Below are 8070 nucleotides of genomic sequence, written 5' to 3' on the forward strand. Positions count from 1 at the left end.
GCAGGCTGGGAGAGAAATTTGTCTGTTTAGTACACAGACATAAATCTTTTCTCCTAACAGCTTTGTTTAAGGGACAGGACAGCTTGCTTCTGCACGCGAACCTGCCACTAACATATATATTGTCACAGTGGGAAAGATGCTGCAGTGAGGGAGAATGCTCACATTTACAAATGTTGACTTAAATAGTGTTGCTCTCTCTTAGGTGAGTTTATATAGACACCAAGTTAATGTTGTAGTCCAGACTTTCCTTGTGTTCAGTACTTCAGAGCTGGTGGCCTTGTGAGTTACTAAAGCACACGTGCACACATTCCACCTTCACTTTTCTGCACAAGGGCAGCCCCTGGGTTCAAGGATTATGGCCGACACATGTCCTTGCTGGTCTCTCAGGGCTGTGCAGAAGAGCCCTCTCGTTACAACTCATCAGACTGCAGAAACCACTTTCCTTTCTCCAAAATCTTCTAAAAATGAGAGGAATGATAAATTTCTCTATCGCTCCCTACATTGTACTGTGACAATATAAAAAAATGGACAAAGGCTCAATCTTTCGAAGTTTGATATACTCCATGAAAGAAGCACTTGATGTGGAAATTCTTGCTCTATTTTTAAGTAAAATTATTAAGGTATGTAAGGAAGAGCCATTTTATCATTAAAAAGACGAAAATATAGATACTTTTTGTTACTCGATGTATCATTTGACACTTAGCTAAGAGTGTAAGAAACATTTAACAAAGAACTGTTATTTTTACATAATTGAGGACCTGGCACCTGACCCCAGCAGTGGGGAAGGACTGAGAGACATTGGACTATGAATCCTTGTTGTAAAACAGAGTCTCTTCCTGGAATATATACTGGCACCTGTATACATACCAATACCTGTATTTACAAGTTAATTTAGGGGGAAGTGTAACCAGGAATCCGTATCTTAAATAGATTGATAAGGGGAAGGGTATTGTATGCGTTGGGGTAGTCTGTAAACCCTGAAGTACCCAAACAATGGGGAGCAGGGGAAGGAAATTGCAGCCAGGATTTTGGGGGAACATAAGCAGGGGCTTTTTGCCCTATTAGGTGTGCCTACCTTTAGGTAGAACACCCGGTCTTGCAAAATTGTTATTAAAATATACTTCGCTGAGAGATCCTGCCTGGGCCTACTATATTTGCAAAATAATTGTTTCCTACAAGAGTATCAGAAAGGCTGCTCTAGGTCAGAGTAAAAGTCTTCTTGCCCAGCATTGTGTCCCTGACAGAAGCCAAGAGTGTGAGTGAAGGACAAGCAGGTGGTGACAGCTTTGCCATCCCGGGTCCAGCAATTACCATTCCAAGGATTTCCTGAATAGAGGCTGCAACTGGACAATTAGGTTTAATAGCCCTCGATAGATCTTGCTAGTAGCTATTAATCGAAAAGGGAGCCTCTTTTGTCATTTTGTGACTGATTAGTTGCTTTGAAAGCTCTCACTGAGGACCCTGTGTAAGGCTTTTTAGAAATCCAGGTACATTGTAGAAGCCAAATCACCCTTATTCATATGCTCACTAACTTTCTGAAAGACGGCTATTAGGTTTTGAAGTGTGTGTTCCCGGGAGGGGAAGCTGTGCAGGTGCCCTCGGAGCCTGCGGAAAAATTGGCATTGCATTTGTTGCCCCCTGTGTTCTGGGACAACTGTCAGAGGCAGTTAAATAACAGCTCGTGGTTCAGCAATTTCATATTTTAATTTGTTTAAAATAGCCTGTGAACGGCATCTGATCCCCACCGACGTTATGAATTTCTTTGATATTAGCCAAACTGCCTGAAACATCAGCCCTAAAGGCAAAATGATCCCTGCCTCTTGCCTTCTTGTTGCTGCAAAAGGTAAGTGTTCTTATGGAGAAAATACTAAAATCCTACAGCTTTACCTCCTCATGATTACATTTTAAGAATAGAACCTCTGTATTGCCGGTCCTAACTGGCAAACTTTACGCTAGCTGAAACACATAATTGAGGGAAATATGTCCTTGTTTCCTTTGAAAATGGAAGGTCATTAATAATATAGACCAGTAACAGCTGATGTATATCAGCATTGCTCCAATAACATCCCGTATAGATATAAAAAAAAAAAAAACCAGTTCAAAAATAAAAAAATTGTGTTTTCTAAAAGTATATCAAATTTTTGTAACAGTTTTGCTTTTTGTATGTGTTTATGTGTTTTAAGGGTTATTCTTTTTTAAAAAAGCTTATTTCAATAATCAACAGGCTCCAGATACTGCCATCCAGAAGAGACTGAGCAGATATCACCAAGACTGCTATCTTCTAATCTAGGCTTTAACTTTGAGGTACAAAACTGAGTCCATTTAGAATTAAACTATCATCTCAATTAAACCTTGCCTATTAATCCTGAGCTAAAAATATCTACCTTTCTTGGTCTATTTTTAGATGAGACAGTAGTTACAGGTATTTGTTAAAACAGATGCAATTAACAGAAATGTTATGGCTTATATAATCATATGTGCTGACTACTATATATATAACAATCACCCTCTTTTTAGTTAATGTTGGGGTACATACACCTCCACAAAATTCAGTGAAGAGAGGTGATGCTGTACTGGTTAAGGTTCTGGCCCAGAGGTAGATTTCACATAGAAGTTAAGAGGCACTAATAAAAATTCAGGAAAAGGACTTGGCTCCAAGTTAGCCATTACAAATAAAAAGAAATAAATAAAAACCAAATGGCTGTGTATCTACGGTGTTAGAATAAAGAGTGAAGTGCCAACAACAGCACAAAGATCTGTGGCAGTTCATTTCAAGTAACATATTAACGCATACAGGTACATCTCTGGATATGTATGTGTACACATACATGTACGTCAGTGTGCAACATGCAAATATGTAGTTAAACACATACATGTTTATCTATATACACACATATACACGAAAAATGAGAAATGACAAATATTCTCTGTGTGTCTGTACCTATGAGAAAACTTATACATATGTAACAAGATGGGGATAGCATGGCTTTCTAGTTTTCAACTAGTTTTTGTTAAAACTGCTCAGAGTAAAAGCCAAGGAAACCCTGCCTGTCTGCAAAAGAAAAATAAATCCAGTGAAGAGAGGTGGGTAATTATTTAACACTAAACATGTATGAAAGGTGCAGGGGCAGCTTTCAGAGCATTTTCTCTCTCAGTCCCTGTGAGGCTGTTGATCGGGGTTTATTCAGAGGCAGGGGGCAGCAAGGCAATCACCACCAGCCAGCCCAGCCTGCACGCTGGAACCTGAGTCCAAGCCGCCCCCCAGTCCTCTGCCAAAACCTGCCTTTGGCAAAGCCACTGCGACCAGGTCTCTGGTCAGTGAGGGTTCAGAATGGAGGCAGCCCTAATGCAACAACACTTACGTGTTCTCAGATCCCCTCCAACACCCAAGAGCTCTCCGATACACAAGACAGGATGATTTTGAACAATATAAGTGGACCCATGTCTTCTGAAATCTCACTGGCTGATGAAAAATATGGGGAAAAAAATCATTCCTTGATGAATTCCACAGGCTTTAGATTTGTCCTTAGGATGAATGATACAAACACAAAGCTTCTCATTGTTGGAGCACTAGGCAAGATGGGAACAGACTGAAAGTTGTCAGAGTTGAGTTTTAAAGGCATCCATCACACACCGGTACAGCGCTAGCAGCAGTCTACACGATGCCAATTATTTAGACACACGGAACCATACCATGCTATACAAATTGAAGGGGGTTCTTTTTATTACACATATTTCTGTCTTTTCCTGTTAAAAACATAGAGTATTATGTAGTGATGTGGAACTGCCTTGTTAATCTGCTCTCAGAGAGCATTTTTTTCCAAGCAAACAACAACAGTAACAGAGGTAGAAATTTGTTTTCTTCTCTCACTTGCAATGACTGTGATGGGAAACACTAATAACAATCTTGACCTCATCTGGATTTAATCTTCTGTTGCCATAAATGGAGAGACAGCAATTTGCAAAATCTGATGATTATTTGTACTTTGCTTCATGACAGTAGCTGTATAAAGCGGTTTCCGATTATTTACTCTTTTCTAAAGGATTAAATCCATATATATTTACAAAAAATATGTATGTTCTTAATAAATTTCTACTCAGTAACATATTTTTTGAGAAGGCAAAACATAATTCTATACACATACCACATGCTTTACCATTGAAATCCATTGCATCTTTTGATTTTGATTTATATAAACGGGTATTGATAGAACAGAAAAAAAGTTGTAAAAGGGAGGTAAAGATTTATTTTATAGACCTATCGATTTATTTTAATCAGTATTAGATTTACATCTGGGCTAGTTCTTAAAAGATATGGCCTCTGAATTACAATTAATTTCAGATATCTCTATTACCAGCCTCCACACAGTCCATCAGAAACAATAATTTTATTCTTTTGTGCTCTGCTTCTCTGTCACAATAGAGACATAACCTTGAATATCATAATCTGTTATCACAGACATTATTTCAATAGTACTTTCCATTTGAAGAATCAAGAGAAAGAAAATAAAAGAAAAAAAGGATATTTGTAGATTTCCCTTAAATACGACTTAAAGTGAGTGAAATGTAGAATTGTACTGTGTACACAGATTTACTCCAGAAAATACATCCCTGAAGACTATTTTTCTGTTAACATTGCTGAGATAAAAAACACATCTTCAAATTGCTGATTTCCATTCAAAGGTTTCCAGGGAGACACTTCCATTCTTTAAGTTGCACTGCCCTCTGGGGGAGATGATCTTCAGATATATCTCCATAGCAATGTCGAGAGAACAAAAGCCTTCCTTGCTTTTCTCCTTCACTTATGAAGGCTGAAGATTTTGCCTCCTCCAGATTTTATGCTGATGCTTGGCATGATTTTGTAATCACAACACAAAGATGACAGAGGTCCCACTACAGCCACCTTTTATTTGCTTTTTATTCCCTTACACATGTTCTCTTTTTTTTGTGTGTGCTTGGAAATCTTGTCTGGTAAGGCCTGGAGGTGCCCTTACATTTTTCTGAGATTTGTTTTCAAAAGGTAGGCTATCCATGGTGAAAGGTCTGCTGCTGCTGTACCAAAGTGCTGGATGCTTCACAAAGCAATGCCCGAAGTTTTGGAGAAACATTCATAGCTTCTACACAACTGAAGGTGGACGGAAAACACGTTGTGCTCAACATTTGTCATAAAATGTTTTGACTTCTGCTTACACAGTGCACATTCCTAACACACACACGGACATTGCTAAACTGTATGGAGAACTGCTGGGATTATGGTGGACCTGTGGCCTGCATGGTCACAGTCCATATACCTGGTGTTTCCTGCAAGCCTTAGGGTTTTATTCTGCGTACACCAGGCAGTATATTCTGCACATTGTGCTCCCTGCCTCCTACTTGCTGGTTCCTTCAAACAACAGAATCAATGAATGGTAACTCAATTACTGAGGGCAGGAATTCATGGCAAAAAGTGCAGCCTCCCTCAGTGTGAGGCAGGGAGGCAACCTGTCCACCTCCCATCCAGAGGGATTTTCAGGATTCTCCCTCTCATGCTGTTTACCAGTGTGTTTATCTGCCAACAGAAGAGTGTATTTGGAAAAGCTTTGCCTAAAGCATAAGCCTGGTTAGAGTATTTTGTGCTGTCTAGCTTGCCCTTTCTCTCAGTGGTCTGAGGACACAAATTCAAGAGACAAAATGGTCACCAGGGCTTTTCTGCTGCATGTTAAGGTGCGTGTAGTTGTGTTTGGGACCCCCCACAATGCAGCTCTGGACTCTCTGCAGAGCTGGTGTTCTCTGAAGGAGCTGATGGAAGTTGCTTGTGCAGACCTTGGAACTGGCAGGTGGTCTGTAGTCCGGAAAAATCCTAGTTTTCCAACAAGCATCTGACAAAAAGGCAGTTTTTAGTAAGAAGCTCTCTAACACAAACAAGCAAAAATGACTACTTCAGCTATTTCGGTCCTGTTATTTTCTAAAAAAAAATCTCAAGAGCTACTGAAATAACAGTCAACTGATCCTCATATTCATGCAAACTCAAGACACTTCACAGGGAAGCAGGAGATCACACTAGAGAAGCCATCTGAGACAGACACCTGGGTATGAAGGATTCCATCCCCCTTCAAACAGAATACAACTGAAGCACTGCAGTGAAAACAAAGGAAGGACTCAAACCTAGCAATGCTGCAAGAGGCTTTTCCAGTGGCAAATGGCCTGACAGCAACTAATCAAAAGGAATGCCAGTACAAAGGAAAGTATTTGCCATTATGGCTGAAGGTAAGCAAAGTCCCAAGCATTTCCATAGCAGCATATGAACAGCCAAAACAGACTTACAAATTCCAGAGCAACAATGTTGAGAAAATGCTAGTTTCTACAAAACTGATATTTCACAGTATGATTTAATGCTATCAGGCAAGCTGTACAACTTGAAAGTGACATAAAATTCCAGAAGAGAAATTCCTGTAGCAGATATGTGATGAAGGAGGAGAAGGACTTGGTCTAGCGAAGTGTACCTAATGCTTCAGTATCTTTCCACAGCAGATGCTCCAAATAAGACAGCAGAAATAATGAAAGAATCAGAGAACAATGATGTGATTTGATATTTTGAAAGAAAAGAGATCAGGTTGGTCTGGACAGAAATAGTCTGCCTTGGCTATCTGAAGTCCTTGTTTTGAAAAAGAGTGCACTGTGAAGATTGCAGGAATACTGAAGCAGAAAAAATCAGTAACTAATGAAAACTCATCTTTGGAAAAGATTAAGGGCTTCACAAAGGAGAGGGAATGGACTCCTGTCTTGACAGATGATGAATTCATCACACGAAGCCAGGCATGGTGTTAGCTGTGAGCTGATGCTGAGCCTGATGGACCTTCTGGCTGTTGCGGTGGTGTAATGTAGAAGTTGAACTCGGCACACTTCACTAGCGCTGAAACAAAAGTGATCGTTAAGAATTGCTATTGTGGACCTACTGGCCCAACTAAAGGAAGTCCAACATTTCCCCCTACCCCCTCTCATGGCCCTTCTCAGGAGACATGGGACACAGGAGGACCAAATTCTTGTTTGCTGCCAACCTCAGCCTCATGCCCCAGTGACAGGGAGCAGGAGCAAGGAGCACTCGCTGCCTTCCTCTCCCCATGTCTGCCTCCTCCTCCTTGCTGCAGCTGCCAATCCACCTCTATTACCCTGCCCAGCAGGGGGGAAGGTCCCATTAAACCACAGTGAGTCTTGTGGGGAAGATGGCTCAGGCTCGGCTCAGAGCCCATCTGCACCTCAGCTGCTGCCTCACTGCAGAACCAGGAGGTGCTTATGGATCAAGGAGAGGCTGGTGGCCAAGAAGCAGATGCACTCTGGCTGCCAATCCCACCTCCCATCCTTAAGAACCTCCAGTCTACCAACCTTTTTACTTTTATACAGGCTTTCAAAAGCTTTCTTAACCGTTTGGTAAGGCCAAGCATGCCACATTTTATTTCAGTTCAGCATTCAATATCCACTAATTCTGTGTACCTGCCTTTTAAATTAATAGCTATAACCATTTTGTTAATTATTCTCCTTCCTTTTTTTTCATCACTGGACAACAATCACAGCCTTAAACCTTCAGGGCACAAAAGTTCCTTCATAGCTTTTTCATGTTGAATTTGAAAAACAGGATTGCCTTTAAAAAATTATAAATGATAGATTTAGCAACATTTGTAGATAGGTCCAGCCTGATCAGTAACTCAGTATGTAGTACTATAAGAGAAACTTGTGGGAGTCAAAAATGTTTCTTAATTTGTAAAATTAAGTTAGATATTGTTTATTCCATACAAAATGTTCTGCCTCATACTTAAAAAATCAGTTTGCTTTTTATCCTTGTTAAGTGCCTACTTTTGAATATTAAAACACATTTGACAAATGAAACTTGTATTTTTTCAGCTGAGACAGTATCCTTGGTATTATTATATCTAGATTATTAAAATGTACTTTTCCTGTTCCTTGATTGTGTGATTGTTTTCTGAAGATTTTTGAGGAATAGTTTTTCTTTTTGGACCATTTTCTTCTTTTGACTTCTTCTTTTTTGGACCATGTTAATCTTCTACATAGCACCACCACGACAGCCAGAAGGTC

The sequence above is a fragment of the Patagioenas fasciata genome, chromosome 3, assembly GCF_037038585.1.
Source record: "Patagioenas fasciata isolate bPatFas1 chromosome 3, bPatFas1.hap1, whole genome shotgun sequence".
Classification (NCBI taxonomy): Eukaryota; Metazoa; Chordata; class Aves; order Columbiformes; family Columbidae; genus Patagioenas; species Patagioenas fasciata.